The 20,273-nt window shown below is 41.3% G+C and overlaps 1 protein-coding gene across 7 annotated transcripts in view; it reads right to left on the bottom strand.

Annotated features, from left to right (window-relative positions):
- Window positions 1-19,282, bottom strand: part of EXOC2 (exocyst complex component 2) — a 194,434-nt gene extending 175,152 nt beyond the window's left edge. For 4 of the 7 annotated variants that reach the window (XM_030552297.1, XM_030552295.1, XM_030552301.1 and 1 more), the window contains exons 1-2: window positions 19,183-19,281; window positions 215-268 (exon numbers count right to left, since the gene is read on the bottom strand). The gene's annotated coding sequence lies outside the window, so the exon portion shown is untranslated. Of the gene's footprint in view, window positions 1-214; window positions 269-18,751; window positions 18,908-19,182 lie in introns of those variants that run through there. The other 3 variants (XM_030552296.1, XM_030552298.1, XM_030552300.1) reach the window with 3 other exon arrangements.
- Window positions 19,283-20,273: the final 991 nt, after the last annotated feature.

The following is a 20,273-nucleotide window of genomic DNA, read 5'->3' as shown; positions in this document are numbered from 1 at the left end:
TTCATAAACATTAACTAACTTTCACAACACCCAAATGAGAAGGCGGTATTATCATTCCCATTTTACAGATGAAGAACTGAGGTTCAAAGAGATTAAGGTCAAAAGTAATTTTGGTAACCAATTTGAGATGATTAGGACATGATTTTTCAGAGTACTTTGAACATATGAAGTGCTATATAATACTAAGTACAGCTCCTATTCACTTGAGTTGTACCTGTGAATGCTCCACACTTCTGCAGATCAGACACCAAGATCTCAACTCAGGCATCTAGAAAATGAGGAACACAAAATTAGTGACTACCATGAAAAGTTTGGTCAAATGACTTGTCGAGCATCACATAACATCACTGGTAGAGACAGGAATAGAAACCAATTTTCCAGTGCAGCAATCAACTGTCTTAATCATGAGACCACCCTCTCTCTTTGCATCCCATGCCTCATTCACAACATATCACCCATTTTCTGCCACAAATGATGCAGGGTCCTACAGACAAGTCTCCTTCACTATACAACCCTGTTTAATTCCCCGAGCAAGCCCATCCTGTGCACTGAATGAGGCAGGGGGTCTGTGCAAAAAATAGTATGTAATCATGGCACAGAAACTGTATCATAATGCATATGAACAAGTGAGCCGAAATAAATCAAATGTGTAATCTTAATTCTGGCATTTCCTAGCTTTTGGGGGCTTGGTATTGCAACTTAATAATGTTCTTTTAACACAATTTTTTAGTGTGTAATTTCCTACATTTTTGAAATACAGGGAGTCCTCTGACTTTTGACACAATTTGTTCCTCAGAATTGTGTTGTAAGTCGAAACATAATAAATTGTTTTCCCATAGGAATCAATAGTATGAAGCGGGGATTGGTTACTGAACCAAGGCTTGATACACTACATACTAAATGAATCACAGATAAGTAATATTGCAACATCAATGTATTTATTGTACACTGTATTTTGTAAACATATAAACTCACACATGCTGCTCAGAACGCTGGCAACACAGGCTCAGAAAGCCAGGGAGAATGGCACACATGTTGAGCCTCAGACAATCACTGCTCAAGCTTTCTGATTGGCTGAGCTTGGGGTAGAGAGCCAATCAAAAACAAGCAGCAACCCTACCCAGCAACAAGCTGCCCTGCTGCCTCAAAGCAAATCAGAAGTGACACCTTCCAGCTCCATACCAGTATAATGCAACCAGGAAGTGATTTCAAGTGAACTTTAGGCAAATTGAGCATCGTAAGGGCAAACCAAGCATCGCGGGGGAGAAATGGGCACTCAGTTGGAAAGTATCATTAAGTGGTGTCCATGGTAAGTCAGGTGTCATAAGTCTGAGGACTCCCTGTAGTCAACTGAAAAAACAAATTCTATCATGTGTCATCATACAGACACCCACATGGATCAGCAGGAGGGTTGGAACCCTTTATATCCACTGCACAGGCCTCAGTCACTTGACCTAGTGGACTGATAGCAGTAGTAGGTAGTCATCCTCTGTGGACCAGCACTAGAGGTGGGATGAGACACTTTGCCAGAGGATTTCATAGTTATTTGTTGATAGCAGAGGAATGGTGAGACTCTGGAATCTTGGGTTCCATTCCAGGCTCTGAAGTGGAGTGTGAAGGGGTCACAGACTTCTCTGTCCATTCCCCCTTAGTTTGACCCCTTTGCACCATCCCTTCCAAACTGTCCCTGTCCTAATCCCCTTCCCCACTCCTAGCCATTCCTAGCCTCCACTCTTCAGTCTTCTCATCCAAATCCTAGTCCCAGTTTCCTTGCCCAGCAAGTCCTCGTCTCACCCATCCCAACAACTTATCCCAGTCTTTCCCACAGTCTCAGTCTCCTAGCCCTGCAATTCAAGCGCCCATACCATATCCTTTTCCCCAGGCTCTCAGGCCATCCAGTCCCAGTTTCCCCCTCCTTGCACATCTGATGTCTCTCTTCCCCACCCTGGCCTCCATTTGCCTGCTCCTCCTTATCTCAGTTTGTGTCACCCCACCCCTGCTTCTTTTTCCTCCCCAGTGTGTTTTTGGAAAAAAGTGATAGTTTTCCCCCACCCTTGGCTCTCTGTCCTATCTATCTCCCCGCTCTCCTATCCCCAGTCTCCTTGCCTAGCCAGTCCCAGTTTCACTACAATTTCAACTCCCTCTCCATCCCCCGGTTCCAGTCTTCCACCCCTAAATGCATTGTTCACATCTATTCTCTCTCCGCCCACTTTCTGGTTCAGCTCTTGTCCCCTCTGCATTCCATTCAGATAATTTCCTCTTCTTCAATGCCTGGGCATCATTAGAAGAGGGCATTGAGAGCAGAGAAGAGACAAGGCTCCTTGTTCTTAGTTCCTATGCCCAAGGGAACTGCAGTTTCAGTGAAAGTCTTGCTCAGACCCAGGTTACAGTATGCTCAGTGAGGACAGAATCTTCAGAGAATTAAATTGCTAGGCTGTAGCAAGGCTCTGAGCATGTGCGAACTGTGATTTTTTATTTTATATTTTTTACAACTTGCCCAAATTTGGGTGGATTTTCACAAGGACAGCAAAAAGCACATCCTGAGAAATTCTCCTGCCAAATATCAAATCCCTGCACCAAACAGTAGCTAGAACTTCTCAATAAAAAAGCTTAAGAATTGTTATTAACATGGGCAAAACAATGTATTTTTCCTAGCCTCATTCTCAAAAGTGGCTGAAATGTTTTGAATGACATTTTCCAAAAACAGACTGAGGCAGGCACCAGACGTTCATAATTTCAGCCAAAATAGTTACAATTTTGCAAACTTATAACCAAGTACCAAATGAAAATATGATCTCATAATGTGAAATGTAAAGCAACCTTAATAATAGGAGTTCTGCCTCAAATAAATAAGATGTTCAAAGATTAAGTACATGTGCATCCCTCCTCACAAGTTTTGTGCCTATTGCCAAGTTTAAAAATACTGTTTTTTTGGAAATTTTGACTGCATTTCCCACATGGATCAAAGGTAGCAGTTATCATAGGCCCAGAGTCATCCCTTCCTGTGGGAACAGATCCAGGGAGAAGACAATATTGTCAGCAGAGGAGATGGTCTTCCTTCCTCCAAAAAGGTGGCTTTGGAGACTACTCTGAAACTTGAAGGATAACAGGCCATCTGTGAACAAGTCGTGTGTCTCTGGTCCCTGACAGACTCCCCATGCCTTCTCAGGTCCAGAGTTTGATGACTCCAGTAGAGACCTACAGAGACTTCCCTAGAATCAAAGAATCCTTGAAATGTAAGGATCTTGAGAGGTCACCTAGACCAGCTCTCTATGCTGAGACAGGATAGAAGAGATCTTGCAGTCTAGGACTGTATTATTCTCTTTGAGTGATTTCCACAGGGCCAGAAAGAAAATACTGTGCATTCGCCAGTAGCCTGCCCACCCAGTCTCTATCCCCTCCATCAGTGTGGAGAGATCTCCACAGAAAGTAGAGGGGTATGACAGTGCCATGGAGGTTGCTAAGCACCCCACTTCCACAGGAATTGGAAGATGGATGCATGGATCTGAGTGAGATCATCTGGACCATTATATTCATTGGACACATTTAGAGAGATTTATATAGAATTTTAAAACAAAGACCAAAACACAGGTCAAAATAGAGGACTCTTCAGAGCCTCACTAGTAATGTGGGGGAAATCTCTAGAAGACAAAATGAAACAGGAAAAAACTATTTTGTTATTGTTTGATTTTTCTTCACCAGAAAATTTTTCATTTTCTTTTTACTGGGGATAGTGAATCTTTCAAAATATCTGGGCATACAGGTAATGTGTTGGAATTAAGACTAAACTCAAAAGTAATATTAAAACATATTTTGCTGGATTTCAGAAACTAGCACTTGATCTCTTTCCATGATGAGCTGAATCTATGTAATAAAAATGTTGAGCCTTCTGAAGTCTAATATTTTTTCTAAAATATTGCTATATTTATTGCAGAACTGCTTTAAAAATATTTCACTGGAATAGAGAGCCTGAAATAAACCTCAAAATGTTACAGCTGGACTATAGCATTCAGACTGTCTAGAGCAGTTGAGTTTTTATTTATAACAATTGGCTTCATTATTTCTCAGAATAGGTAAAGGAATTCTATATATATCCTCTCCTAGCTACAAAGAGTGAGCAAGCGCTTGGGACCATTCCACTAAAGAAGTTTTGTTCTGTATTTAGATGTATAATATTAAACAGAGAGCATGAGAGAGTGCACACGCGTGAGAGAGAGAGAATGTGCCTAGGTCTTAGGGCACTTATATAAACAAACAGAAAGATGCAGAATTGTATGGGTTTGTTAACACTGGTGTAGAAGGGACAATGAAAAATAAAATGTTAAACAGTATGCTTCAAGGATCCCAACTACTGCACAGATATCTACTAGAAATACCACATACAACATTATAATCAATTTGCCAAATCTCTACAAATAATAGTTATCATTGCAATTAACCTTCCAGTAAACTTGACTCGTGAAAACAATATAGAAATTATTCTCTCCATTCTGCTACCTGGAGCTTACATCGTGCTTTTCTAATTCATGGTTTTACTAGAAAGTAGAATTCTGGTTTTACTTCCCATCCCCTCACTTGCAGTGACTATTTGCCAATACCCAATATTTACCTGACTATTTATAAGTCTGCCCTGACCACGGGCTTTTATATTCTAATTGATTCCTTCTGCATATTTCTAGGATGGATGAAGTGATAATCAAGTAGGGAAAGGTAAGACTGGCACTTTTTAAAAAGGGGACTCAAAAGGAGGACACAACAGATTGTCAGAAATGAACACAGAATAAAAATATTTGCATTAATTATATTTAAAAAAGCAATATTTTCAGGCTTTCTAGCATTATTGCAAATGTAAAGACCATGGATTGGAACTTATAACACCGACCATTAACATAACACATAGTATACCGAATGGAATTTTTCTGTCAGCATTTCCTCACAGGAAGGCCCTTGTTCCGTGTACAGCCCAACTGACTAAAGTAGTACAGCTAGTCTCAGTGGAGCACTGTGCTGTACGGGTCATCAGACATAGATCCAATTGTAGGATCGAGCCCCTAATATAGTCAAATCAGCACTAGAAAATCACGAGCAAAAAACCAACTCAACACCCACTAATCTTCAGTGTCAGAAATTTCCCACCCAAATTCAGTAAACAATAAAGCTCTAACACAGCTATATTTGAGATCCTAAGTTCTTCTGTGTAAAGTATAAAAGAACTTGTCAAAAGGTCCTGAACAGAAAGTACCACAGTATTCTAGTTATCCATAAAAACTAGAACAACATGAGTGAGAACAAGGCAAGTTTCCCCACACTGCCCAGACGATGTGTCTTGATTGTTACACACAGAGACACTTCTACTGGCTAGAAGGGGAAAGAAGATACAATAGTTCAATTCATTTGGTCACTGGCATCCTTGATAAGACTCTCAAGGGTGATTTGTATGTATGATGCAACCTGTCCAATAGGAACTAGATTGAGAACATCCATTCATGTCACATAGTTCAAAAAAGCCATTAGCTAAAAATGATTCTAACTCAGTAGTCATCTGAATTTGAAATACTGACCTATAGATAAAAGACCCAAAAGACTACAGGTGTCCCCAAAATGCTAGTTTCTAATTTTCTACCTCCTTTAACTTATTTTTAAAGAAGTTTAAACTGGAAACTAAACATGACTTTTATAATTCTAGGAAGAAGCACTTTAGGAAAATACTAAATCATAGCCAGAGTCCATACCTAGGGTTATAATTATAAATGTAGCCTCAAATAGAAAACTCGGCACAAAAATTGACTGTTCACCAGGTTTATAAACACTGGTTGAAATAGCACAATTCTCTCTCTTTTGATTATATGTGCCCAACACTGTGCTGCCAGCAGGTGGACAAGAGATTTCCCAGTTTTGTCATCTTCTGAACTTTTGTGCATCTGGTAGTCTCTCAGCAACAAACTCAGAGCCATTAAAGACCACTGTTCTTTCCAGTGAGTACCCAAAGTGAAACTTGAAAAATATATCTGCTACAAAACACCTATCTGACTATAAAGAATGTTCAGATAGGCTTTTTCCAGTAATAATTATCACTTTGAAATTTAATTAGTTTATTTCCCGTTGTCTCCATTATTAAAAAAAACTTTTACAAAACTACTGTCATACTTCTCTGAGGAGTGTTATTCATAGACAGATGCGGAAAGACAGGTTTCTCAGCAATGTTTTTTTCTGAGAAGTTAGTCTTATTGAAGAAATTTCTTTAGAACCTTTCTTCTTTGTTTGCTTTGGACCATATTCCTTTATTATAGTAGTTGTCTCTTTTTTATTATTTTGAGAAAACAAAGTCACAAAAAAGGTGTAATCTGGTATACACATCAGTTGCTTGATTGATTTCCATGACTGTTTCCAGATAAGTCTTTTTGATATCATGTTGGCTATCATAATTCTTGGTGTGAAGTGCAAGGAGCTGAGAAGTATCACTATAAACAAAACTATTGGAGACATTTTGCAAGATGAGCACAATCCTTTTCTCTTTAAATGAATTTCTCAAGTAAGTTTTCTGATCACACAAATATGGATCTGGCAAACCAAGCAGAAACAGCAGAGGCTATCAGATTTGCTAAGAAAGCTATTTAACCTTTGGGACTACTCTGAGAATTCTGATTCACTTTCTAGGACAAGCTGGGTGGCCAAATGGCAAGGGATGTGAGAGGATAAAGGAATTGTCATAACTGATCAGACCAGTTTTGTGAAGCAGGATATTGCTGACGTTACCAGAATCTGAAATAATTTAGTCACAGTTGTTCAGGACTTCGATGTATCATGTTGTCCACTGGATTCACGTTTGGACAAGGCTATCGTGAGAATGATGAAAGACATTAGGAGGCAACTTTCTGCACCGAACATTGGGAGAGGTGTACGGGGAGAGCCACATTCAGCTTCAGTAATTATCGAGGGTTGGGGGTGTTTTACTAACCTGTTGCGGACGTCCTTAAGACTAAGTTTAGCTTTAAGTGAAAGCACTCCTGTGTTGTCCTGTTTGTGCCAGCCACCTATCGGTTGGATGGCCGTGTCTCCCCTGATTCATCTCCTGACACCACCTCACACAGATTAAAAGTTACCAAGAGCTTTGGGTTGAAAGAACCCCAGGTAACAGAGGAGGATTAACAATTAGATTTTTTGGAGTTTTGTCAATAGAGAAAATACCAGCTAAGATGTCATAAAGATAAGTTCCAGGCTTTGGAAAAAGTAAAGTCACTTGATTCCAATTACTGAAAACCCAGTTAAATTAAAGTCCCCAGAACTTTGCAAGATGAAATTTCTGACAAACAGTCAACCTGAAAGATTCTCTTTCAGATGAAAGAGTAATACTGGGGTCACAGTGCATTGCTGCAGTCATCCAGCAGAGGGAATCTGAATTCAAAAGAGGAAATTAAAAATAAGACTTATTTGCCATCATTGTGGTGGAACGAGCATATCTACCGCATAAGCTATGTCAAGACCATTACATGCTCCTGAATGTGTTTTAGTCACAAAATACCTAAAGAAAAAATTCCAACATTCATAAAAATATTATTGTTCAACCAGTTGTGGTGCAAGGCACAGCAGGAATGCCCAGCATGGCATGCTTCATTTTCCAGAGTATTCATCAGAGAATTAGTTCCATTAACTGCCTTCTCACATACAAGGAACTGCAAATTTGGAAGTGATATGTTAGGGACCCCATGCCCACTGAAATCAATTAGCAGTTACATGCTCTCAACAAAGGCAGATTTTTGAAACACACTTTAAAAAATACAAGCCAAAAAACCTTAACAGATTCCATAAATTGAAGGGTCTATCATCCTGGTTAACTATGAAACATACTTTTCCACCACACAAATCTAATGTATTTGTTTAATACAGAAAACGCCAAGTGCTTTTTGGAAAACACTGATACAACAGAGACAATGAAGAAGCATGGCAAATGACCCAAAGGAGGACAATGAGATGATTACTAATAAGTTCCTTAGATTTTTAATTCAAAGCCACTGCAAACCAATGAAAATCACTACTGCACCCTTTTCTGTGCTTTATCTTCCCAGCAATATAAATTCAGACAGACATGCTACACAAACCAAGATTTAAAAGTAGCCAGAAAGAAACAATGAAAATAACTGACATTTATTAACCCCTCTGAAGATCTTCAGTGCCCTACAATTTCCACAGCCTTCAACACTGCATCAATAATACAAAGTCTAATCCCGCAAGCCTGCCAGAAAAGACTGGGAAGTGACTAAGCTAAACAATGCTGAAATTCCAAGTGATATTAAGAGTCCATGCACATTTATTTATATAATAAAAGAAGACTTGTCAACTTACACAAGAAATGCTCATGAATGTTATATTTTGTGGAAAAAAAGTCTTCAAAATACCACTAAGCTACTTATAATGAAAAGATGAACAAATATAAAATAAAGGGTAATATCACCATTACATGGAACTAGTAAAGCCTCGTTTGTCTTAGCTTGTCAAATCTGGCACATTAAGTCAAGCCAATATTAACACTGACAAACATGCTAATTTATAGGCCAGTGTCACATGCCAAAATCAATTTAGAATTTGAAAGTATAAATTTGTGGGAGATAGGGGGACAAATTTTGGAAAACAAAAATGTGATTTTATATTAAATGACCTGATGTGATGCCTTATTCTGTTGTTAAAGGCACATGTTTTGGTCACATGATCTAGTCAGCCAACAGGTCTATATGTTTGTTATATTATCTTTTAGGGTAGCCGAGTAATGCCCATTCAATAGTTTTGTTTTCACAGTGACTGTACCTGTATATCTTAAAACTCTTGCTTTACTTAACCCAAAAAAGGTATATCTTCAAGGCAATATATGTTGACACAGTGAAAGCAAAATAATCACAGTATTCAGCATGTCACTAAGATTTCTGAGTCACAAGGGATTAGAAGTCTGGACCTGAAGCAGATGCTGTGAAAGCACTTGGTAGAGGAGTTCAGTGCATATTTCAGACTGCACTGCAGCTGCAAGGGATTGACGCCACTAACTGTGGAATCAAGCTCAGGAGAAACTCCGGGCATAGTTCCGGCATCCGAAATAAATTAAAGTAAACAGTGTTGCTCTCTCTCATCCACCCTGTTAGCAGCCTCTCTGCCGAGCTGGAGACCACACACCCAGACCACACAGCACCAGCTGAACTCACTCGCACGCAACATCTAGGAACTGTCACTCTACTGAGGTATGAAGAGGAAAGAGGAAAGATGAAGGTTGGGGGAATGGAGTGGAGTGTGTGTGTTTAAGAAAGCTGCTTGCCTTCTCCTCCTATCTTTGCAGCTGGCTTTTGTGTTGTGAGGTTTGGGGAGGAAGGAAAGGAGAAAGAAGAAATCCATAATCCTTGCTGAGAAAACATACCAGTAATGGCCTTTTGTAGTAATGACTTTCACTCCTCTTGTACCATTTTAGTAGCTGATGAAGGGTAACATCAATTAACATCAATTAACCTCCTATCTGTCACACATCAAAAAAATCTTAGCTTTGTATCAAAAACTAAATTGTAAACACTAAATGACTGCAGTATGTGCAACAGATCTACCTGGAGAATGTGTGTCAAATATTCAAATAAAGTACTTGACGTGTTTTATATTTGGAAAAGATTATCACAAAACAAACCCCATTAACTAAGGGCCAGACTACGTTACCCTTATTCAGGGCTTGTCCACACACAGAAGAGATGCACAGATTTAAATTAAATCAGTTTCGAATCACATCTTTAACTAAATTGGCCCAATTTGTACTTAGACCAAGCCTCACTTTGAATATCACCTTACAACACAAGCAGCCTCATTGAAGTCATTGGAGTTACCTGTCATACAAGATGCCACTCAGTGTAAGAGTATCTCAATCTGGCCCTATGAGTTAAGGCTGCACAAGGGTATAGCCCACCAACATAAACTACTGAAACCAAAGAAATTACCCTTTCAGTGGTCACACATAGAAAGTGTCTTTTGTTGTGAAAGATTCGACCACTTTAGGAATACCCACTATTATTTTTAAGATGTGGGGGATATCACTAAAACCAATATCTGTCAAAACAGAAAAAATTGAAATGAGACCATTTAAAAACCTTTAATATCTTTCCACCCTGGGCACACTTCACCGTAATCAACCCCACCTCACCCCTCACTCTGCCTCCTATGCACCACCCACATCATATATTCCTCCTCCCTCTAACTCACTAAGAAACACACAACCTTAACTTTGCCCATACACACAATCCAACATCCTATATCCACTCAGTCACACTTTAGCCCTATCTGTCTAAATCACAACCTACATACTTCACCCATTCATTCAGCAAAATCACCCACAAAAAACTAAAGCTCATACTCTTTTACTTTCTTTCCACACTACAGTAATTCCTATATGACAAAACAAATTCAGTTTCATAAACCAGGGTTATTATGGTTTGCCCTAGCATACAAAATAACCAGAAACACTCACCAAGATTTTATGAAATGTAACACAAAATACAGCATTTACTTCATAAGCATGCTTAATTCCTTAAATTCACATTGTCCAAGACTTAAAACTTTCAATTCTACAAATATCATACAAAAAACATAAATACAAGAATCCCAGTCTACTTTTCACTGTTTTGTATCTGCCCTTAGATAAAGAAACACTTTCACTACTCTAACCTATTATAACATTTCAACCAAATCAATCCAAATTGTCTTTAAGGCATCCTTCATTGATGCTGAACAGGCTTGAGAGGAGTAAAGGTCTTTTAAAACTGGTCAAATTCTGAAATCAAGTGCCCCATAATCTACTATTTGACTTCCACAAATTTCTACCATGTTGATGCCACAAACTGTGAAACAATCTCTTTCACAAACACAGAAAGGATCACCACCTCAAATCAAGACAGTCACACTATTCCTGACAGTTTATGTTTTACTTTAGAACAGCCTGTTTTCAATGGACATTAGTCCATTAAATAACTTGTTTCTTATCCCTTCTTTTAATTTGTCTGATTTAACATGTATTGATATTTGGTAATCCCTAAAAATACTAATCACCCATTTGAAGTATTGATCAACAGCTTTGGCATTTACTAGTTAGATGAATTTACATAGTAAATTCAATAATATGAAGACCCAAAATGACCTAGCCAGCCATATTGTCAGATAGCTTACAAGCTTTCTATAAATTTCCAGACTAGCAAATCAAACCCTCTCCTAATTTAAGACTCCACCTACTTCTCTGTCCAAAATCCATTGAAAGTTTATGCCATCCACTAGCCTTCCAGTCTCCAATCACCAGTGATTCTGCCCACATATCCCCTTCAACTCAAGGCTTCTACAATTCTGTAACTTTCTTATGGTTTCCTAATAAATCTAATGTCATTACAAGAATGTTAGTGTTCTCAACAATCTCCTTTCAACTTCTTAAATTAGTTAAAAGTTCTTATTCACAGACTGAAATTGGAGCCTGATGTTTTGAGCATCAGAAAACTTTCAAACATGTTTATATAAATATATTAAGAAGTTAAAAAAAAACTAACTAAATAAATCCCACTGGGGTGGGTTTTTGTTTACTTTACTAGAGAAAAAAATAAAACACCAGAGGTTTTCCATAACCTCATGTATCTACATACTCTATTCTTCAGCCAAGCATTATTAGTCATAAAATAACCACATCTATACAATTAATATGACTGGAGTAAACCTTGTGTTTGTTGGTGAGGATATAAGAGACAGGGAGGTTGATAAAGTAAAGCGATGTTTGCAGTGTGTCATTGTTGGTTCCTTGATTTTTACTGTTTGCATTGGAGGGAAATGCTCTTGTGCCACTATAACTCAAAGTATTTTGCACTCCCCCAATACCCCATGCTTGCTACCGGCCCTGATTCAGCAGAGTACTTAGGCATGTGCCTGACTTTTAAGCACATGAGGAGTCGTCCCTATGCAATATGTGCTTAAATGCTTTCCTGAATGTGGGCCTGTACGCATAAATATGCAAATAATATGTTTCCCTCAGTTTAACACAAGCAATATGTCTGTATTAATATTGGAGGTGGCCTGTGTGCTCCCAATCTGTAGCCTGGATCTTCTATCTAAAAGCCTCTCTCTCGTGTGGTTGTGGAGAACTGAAGCTGTCTGTAAAGAATTAAAGTTCGTCGCCTTCCGTGATAATGAAAAGGGACTATGTTACGATAACAAAAGCATACCACCCTTCTTTATAGTTCCTTAAGATTATTTGTCAAGAACATAATGTTCATTTTAGCAGCATGAAGCAATGTATGAATGCTGAGAACCATTTTGGCCACACACACCACCAGGCATTTGAAAATTTTCAATAATAGCAATTTTAAAGTAGTTAGATTTTTAAAGAGAGACTCCGGTATGTAAAAATTTTTTTGAAAATTCAGTGTGTCTGTATTCACCATTACGTACTCACCAGTGGGAAGTTTTTGTGTCATTTAGAGATTTAACTTTTAAGTGAAAAGTCTAACCTTAACTTTGGAGCTGCTATCAGCCTCCTTAGATATAAAGCAGTGATCACCAACTGGTCGATCATGATCTTCGGCAGTGTAGTGTGGCTGTTGCTAAAGCAGGCCCCCTGTCTGCCCCTGCCCCACACTGCTCCGGGAAGCGGCCAGCACAGCCACAGGGGCGGGGAAGCAGGGGTCTGCTTGCAAGCACCACCCCCGCAGTTCCCACTGGCCAATGCGGGTGGTGCTTACAGAGAGAGGCAGCGCATGGAGCCGCGTGACCCCATCCCCTCCCCACCCCGGAGGGCCACAAGGGCATGTTGGTCCCTTCCGGGAGCAGCGTGGGGCTGGGACAGGCAGGGAGCCTGCCTTAGGCTTGCTGAGCCACCACCAGGAGATGCCCAAAGTAAGTGTTGCCCAGCGGGAGGCTGCACCCCAATACCCAGCACCCCCCCTAGGGCCAGCACCCCATACCTCTTCCTGCACCCCAAACCCCAGCCCCCTCCCAGGGCCAGCACCCATACCCCATCCTGCACCCTGAACCCCAGCCCTGAGCCACCTCCCAGAGCCAGCACCCCATACCTCCTCCTGTACTTCAAATCCCCTCCTGAACCCCAACCTCCAGGCCCCTGCCAGAGCCAGCACCCTGCACCCCAACACTCACTCCAGCACCAACCCCTCTCAGAGTCAGCACCTCATACCCACTCCTGCACCCCAAACCCCAGCTGAGACCCCTCCCAGAGCCAGCACCCTGTACCCTTCCTGTACCCCAACACTCTGCCCCAGCCCAGAGCCCCCTCCTTCACCCAAACTCCGTCCCACAGCTTGCACCTCTCACCCCCTCCTGCACATCAATCCTCTGCCCCAGGCTCAGCCCAGAGCCTCCTCCCACACTGCAAACCACTCGGCCCCAGCCCAAAGTCCGCACCCCCTCCCAGTGAGGGTGGGGGAAAGTGAGCAATGGGGAGGAGTGATGGAGTGAGGGGGTGGGGCTTTGGGGAAGGGACGGGGTAGATCCTGGGTTGCCCTTAAATTCAAAAAGTTATCTCTGGCGTAAAAAGGTTGGAGACCACCGATACAGAATATATTGTTACAGATATTATGACACAGAGTCAGTAAAGCTCAACCAAAAAGGGTTAAAATATATACCTGAACACACTTCTAGGGGCCTATACATTCATTTAGGTCCCAATACTGCAGTCAGATCCAGATACAATGCAATCTGATTCTTGTATACCGTATAGCCCAGAGTCCCACTGACTCTGCAGTTCTGCACACGCACAAGTTCTGGCAATATGAATCTGATTGGGAGGTCAGGACCCTATTTTACTGTCAGTTTCCTTGGATTTTGATAGAATATAGACCTCTTTAGGGCTTTACTTCACTAGGAAGCTCAATCATATTTAAAACCGGGGGGCGAGTGGGTGGGAGGGAGATTTACTTTTTTGGTTTTTATAAACACAATTGTGCATGGTCCCAAGTGCCAGAAGGGTTACCATGACTACCTGACAATGCTGACCATAACTTGTTTTTGTCTACATTGAACAGTCAGCATCATATTAGATGATCTCTTGAGGTCCCTTCCAACCCTAATAATCTATGATTATCTCTATTGTTAAAAAAAAAAAAAAACAGAGTTGAAATTATTCAGTTTCCTACTGAAGAAGATGCCTTAGACTCATCCATTTAAAATACACATTAATAGTCTAAAAATGTGTATTTTAAAAATAAATATGTCAAATATAGTGGTGAGGAATATAGTGTTGTTTGTTTTATTTTGTTTGTTTTAAGCATGTTACTGATATGCAGTCTAGGATGTTAAGATTCTATAAGTAAATTGAGCCTTCCCATTTTAAATTTCAAGAATTTGTAATTTAGCATTACAAAGTGTATCCAAGGCTGACTTTTGGCATGAGATCCCAGAAGACAGGTGGTTTTGCCTCTATCAAGCTATATAGAGATATACGAATGTAAACGAACTGATTAATTTTCAGATTGCTTTTATACTTCAATTTGAAATCAGTTTTATTTTTGCAACTGATAGTTTGTCGACTGTAAACACAGACTAGTGCCTTTGGCTACATTAAGGTTAGGAGGATGGGATGTGAACTCTAAGTCTTTAACTTGGAAAAGTTACCACTATGCATATGCACTACCTAATATCTAAGGGAAAAAAAATTTTTTTTATTTTTAATCTCACTTACTTTATATGATATTAAAATCACTGCAGAGATCATCCCCCACAATCAACATGTAGAGGGCAGTTCTCCTCCCTCCCACAGCCCCATTTTGCTTTCACTGTGGAAGGCAATCCATGAGCCTACAATGCACACTGTAAGTCTGAAGAGAAGTAGGTAGGCCAGAATGGAGGAGGAAAGTGTGGATGGACCAGAGGCAGGGCTAGTGGTGGATGAACATAATTTCTCTCCATATCAACTAGTATATTTAGAGTTGAGTCAGCTAGGGCCTGAAACTCTGGACCTCCAAATAGATGGACCTGGGGATCCAGTAGATTTGGGGAAGGTGGGCACAAGAGCTTTTCTTGAGGAAGAAAAAAGTCACCTCCTCCCAACAGTGGAGGGATCCTCAAGAAAATTTCTTCCTCAGGATCTCCTCTCACAGGGTTTATCATGGGAGTGGTCTGATCTGGTTCATTGTTGCTACATGACACTGTTGGACATAACACCGTATGATGACAAACCTCGTCTAAGAACCAGTCCATTGGATCAAACAACCAATTTTTAGAAAAAAGCATCTGGGTAAAGGCTACATGATAACAACAACTAGCTTTTACACAGCATTTTTCATCAATGTATCTCAACATGCTTTTCAGGGCAGTCATTATCATTATTCCCATATAACAACTAGGAAAGCAGAAGCACAGGTATGAAGTCACTCCATCTGTGAGCAACATACATTTAGAGAAAACTTACTAAATATGTATACATGCTAGCCTTTCAGAGTTTGTAGTTCTGGGCAGTAACAATCTTTTTGCTTTAGAGGCTTGTTTTTGCTGGAAACAGAAAAGCAGGGTAAATTATCATCTAGGCTGCTTTACATAAATTGAGATAATTTAGCAGTAGAAATAATGCAACTTTAAAAACATCTCTCACATTCAACCTTCTATCTCTGTCAGATATTCTGAACTTTACATTTAGAATTTTAGCAATAAACCAGGATTTTTGATATTTTCAGATTTCTGTATAAGTAGAAATATATTTAAAATAAGATTTAAATTAAATCTGATTTTTTTGAAAATATGCTTCCTTAAACTTCGACTTCGTAACTATTTAAATAAATGTTTAAAAATTAGTCGAATGTGTTACATACTGCTTATTTTTTGCAATTTTCATCATGATAGGATTCATGACGTAGACTCTCTCGTCTAATCACCTATTTTATTTACTACTTTGGATCATATTCACTATGCTGAGCGGTCCAACACATAAAGGAATACATAAATACAACCAAATAAAGAAATTTCTAAATCTAGACTATGGCAAGACTGTCAGTATATTTTAAATCTGAAAACCTTTAGTGTAGGGGTCAGCAATCTTTCAGAAGTGCTGTGCCGAGTCTTCATTTATTCATTGTAAACTAAGGTTTCGCGTGCCAGTAATATATTTTAACATTTTTAGAAGGTCTCTTTCTATAAATTTATAATATATAACTAAATTATTGTTGAATGTAAAGTAAATAAGGTTTTTTAAATGTTTAAGAAGCTTCATTTAAAATTAAATTAAAATGCAAAGCCCCCGGACCAGTGGCCAGGACCCAGGCAGTGTGAGTGCTGCTGAAAATCAGCTCGCGTTCCGCCTTCGGCACGCATGCCATAGGTTGCCTAACCCTGCTTTAGTGTTTGCTTTTGCCTTAGCTACTGTCAATGCTGCTCTGTAAACATGTTTTAAGACCATGAGAAATCTTAAAGCCCAAAACATTCTGAGGTTATATCTACACAGCAAATGAAGACACGGTTGTACAGCAAGTAAACATACCCACCCTAGATTTAATTTAGCTAGCATGAGTACCAATAGTAGTAAAGACATGACAACACAGACTTCAGCAAGGGCTAGCTTACCCAGGGTCCCACCAGGGTTATACAGTGGCAAGTAGCCTGCACTGAAAGCCATGTCACCACATCTTTATTACTATTGATACCTGCACTAGTTAGATTAAAAGTATACCTTCATTTGCTGTGTAGGAGTAACCTAAATGACAAGAACTTTATGAACATTACTACATTTATTAGAGGAACAATATTTGTGTTATATTCTTTTCAGATCACAATGTTCTGAATATTTCATATTTAATACAAAACAATAAAAGCTTTAAAAAGTTTTAATGAAGATTAGTAACAAGGAGTGAATTGGTAGCTGGAAAGGGAAGAGGAGATTCAACCCTACTTAGCTAGTAGAAGATAAGCTCTTCAAATCATATAGGTATCTATAACGCAAAATAGGGGAGCAATTGAGCTTTCTGCCTGAAATTTGTCATGTGTGATCTCCTGTTAACATCATTTTTTGGTGTGGAAATCTGGAGTTAATTAGATATAGCATTTTAGAAATGCAGTACTTTGACAAGAAGCCACTTAAATTTTGAAAAATTGTAACTGGGTAAGAGGGATTATATCAAAAGATAATCTGGCCTAAAAGACTCATCAATTTAATTAACTAAAAACTATTTCCTAAACATATTTTCTGGACGAATGGATGGTTAATTTTAGTTGTTTACTACAGTCTTCTAAGCATCTCAAAAGTCTATGAGCTCCCCAGCAGACTTTATAAAGCTTGCAAAAGAAAAAGTATTTACCAACACCATGAAACAGCCAAGTTTGAAGGACTTTTATAAAGTCTGCATGTTTAAATGATGTTATTGGAGTAAGCAAATATGCTAATTAACTCACCTGTCATCAAGGATATAAACTAATTAATACACTTGGTAAGGAATATACAGGGCTACTACCATGCTTATCTTGACAGCTTCATCAAAAAAAAAATCACACACATCCCTTTACAGCAGAGCTCATTGAAATTCTGCTTCACTGGAAATGCCATCATTTCAAAATTTGGTTTTGGTCCACTTCAGACTGAAACCAATTTTCTTCCCCTGAAAAATGGTGTTTCCCAAACAGAATATGCTCCCTGATCCCCACAGATGCTCAGTGAAAGGGACATGATTGTTTCACCACCGCTATTTAAGAGTGGGCAGCCGTGAAACTGACACAAATTATATCGGCAACTGTTGGAGATCCTGGCCTGGATGCAGACTGCCCAAGGGCTAGGAATCTCAGGGCTTCAAAACTCCTGGACCAGCTGGCTCACTGGGCTGCCCAGCTCTCCCAGCATAAGAAGTCAGATCCCTTGAGGGTCAGGCAGCCAGCTGGCCAGGGAGTCTGGAAGCCCTGAGAGCTGGAGTTATCAGAACTTCCAGGCTCCCTGCTACAGAGCCAGGGCTCTGAAGGTTTCCAGACTGCCTGAAGTATGGAAGTACAATCAAGTACTCCTCAACTGTAGCTTACAATGAAGAAGAAACACCATTATTTGCCCATGTATGATATTTATGGGGCCTCTAGAATGTAAAGGTTTTGTAGTATCAATGATTTCACTGTTCAGTGAAGAATACATCTGTAGTGACAGAGACATAATAAAAACTGAACAAGAGCTTCCATTTAATTAAAAACATGTTTTTTTTAATATCAACCTCCAAGATTTGATATCAAGTAGGTGAACAAAAAAGTGTTGAAAGCATCACAGAAATGACAGCACATTGCAGCCTCAGCTGCATCTTTCCGGTTGCTTCTGAAACACATTGGTTAGTGGTCAAGTTGACAAAATATCAATGATTATGTGGCCAGCTATAAGGGTATGTCTACACTGCACTGTAAATCCAGGTCTCTGGGACCTGGGTTTATGAACTCAGTGGGTATGTCTATACTGCAATTAGACACCTGTGGCTGGCCCCTGCCAGCTGACTCAGACTCACAGGGCTCAGGCTAAGAGCTGTTCAATTGCAGTGTAGACATTTGGGCTTGGGCTGCAATCCAGGCTCTAGGACATTGCAAGGTGTGAGGGTCCCAGACCTCAGCCCAAGCATCTACAACACAATTAGCAGGAGCCCCCCCAGCATGCGTCAGCTGGCAAGGGCCAGCCACAGATGCCTAACTGCAGTGTTGACATACCCAGTGTTTCCAAGCCAGCGCTCATTGCAAATGTGGGTCCCACAGCCAGACCCAGGCCTCACAGCCGTGTTCACTAATGCACTACACAGACCTTCTGGCTTGGGCCGCGCCCACACTGCCAATGACAGCGGCTTGAATCCGAATACGCTCTGACCCGGCCCCGCGTACTGCAGCCGCAACCTGCGCTCCTCCGGCCCTTCGCAGGATCCGCCGCAGCACGGACGCGGCCGGCCCGCCACTGTGCCGGGCAGAGAGAGGAGGAGCCTCCGGCAGCCCCAGCGCACCCGTCACAGCGGGGGGGTTGGGGGGTCGCCTCTCCCGCACAGAGCCAGCGCCCAGCGGGGGCAGGATAACGGGCGGGTCCCAACGGCCCGATCCGGATCGTTATCACGAACGGCAGTGAGACCCCCCCCGGGGGGGCAGGATCCGCAGAGGCTCGGGGAGGGAGGCTGCTCCGCAGCTCGGGGGCAGGTCAGAGCCGGCTCGCGCTGACTTGGGGGCAGGGGGGGGCGCGTCACTCACCAGCCGCCGCGGTGTTTGCAACCAGCAGGGGACAGCTTCCCTCCCGGCAGCGCCTGCGCCTCTCGCACGGCCAGCCCGCCGCAGTGGAGCCAGGATGAATCGATCGCCCGCGAGGCGGAGCCAGAGCAATCGAGCGGCAGCCCCGCCCCTCCCGCTCGTGCCGCGGCTTCCTTCTCCCGGCCCCGCCCCTGCGCTTGTTCTCCTCCTCCTCCTTCCCCCTCCCACCAGCTGAGTGCCTGGGCGTTCGGTCCCTCCCCGGGGGTGGTGCCGGGGTCGGTGCTGGTGCTGGGTCATTCGCCCTCAAGTGCAGGGCGAGGCCCTTGGGATTGCTGGGTTTGAGACACTGTAGGGAGCGGGGGACAGCAGGGCGGGCCCCGATGGGCCAGGCGCTGTCCAGCCCCACTGAAGGCTCTTCAAGAAAAAACCCCACCGGGGATGAGTGGGGAAATGCTGCTTAGAGTCGGAATAAAGTGAGAGAGAGAAACAGAATAGGACCCAGGCCCGCTCCTGCAAAGCTCTGCCAGGGGAGGCAGCGCACAGGCAACCTGAAACTGAGTATATTTTTTTGTTTCAAACTGGGTGTCTGGCTTGATTTGTATAAATCAAGGTCTGATAAGGGTCCTGTTGGGGAGGCAGGAGGTTGGATTTTTGTTTTCCCATGTCCTAGTTTTCATCCAAAGTTGTGCCTAATTTATTCATTTTTAAAAACACTTTTAGATGAGCAAGTCCCTGTTGGGAAGAGGTTCTCAACCTGAGAAAGTTATATTGGTTTAACTTAAATCAGTTTTTTAAACCACTCTCATTAATCTGATATAAACCCTGCTATGAACACTCTTAGTTTGGTTTAAGAGGGGCTTACTGTGATTTAGTTTAGAATAAATTAATTAAAATAAAGTAAACAAAATAAGGCCTTGTCTACACTGGTAAGATTCTGTGGTGTAATTCCTGAGGTGTACACACTGCCAAGCTACTTAGTGCACAGAAACCACCCCGACGAAAGGCTTTCTGCACCAGAGCTATTGCGCTGTGGTGTCAGCATATACAGCCTGGTTGATTACAGTGCTCCAGTGGGCCTCCGGGAGGTGTCCCAC

This window comes from Gopherus evgoodei, chromosome 2 (assembly GCF_007399415.2).
Source record: "Gopherus evgoodei ecotype Sinaloan lineage chromosome 2, rGopEvg1_v1.p, whole genome shotgun sequence".
NCBI lineage: Eukaryota > Metazoa > Chordata > Testudines > Testudinidae > Gopherus > Gopherus evgoodei.
Note: the sequence above shows the minus strand (reverse complement) of the source record. Positions and strands in the feature narration are given on the sequence as shown.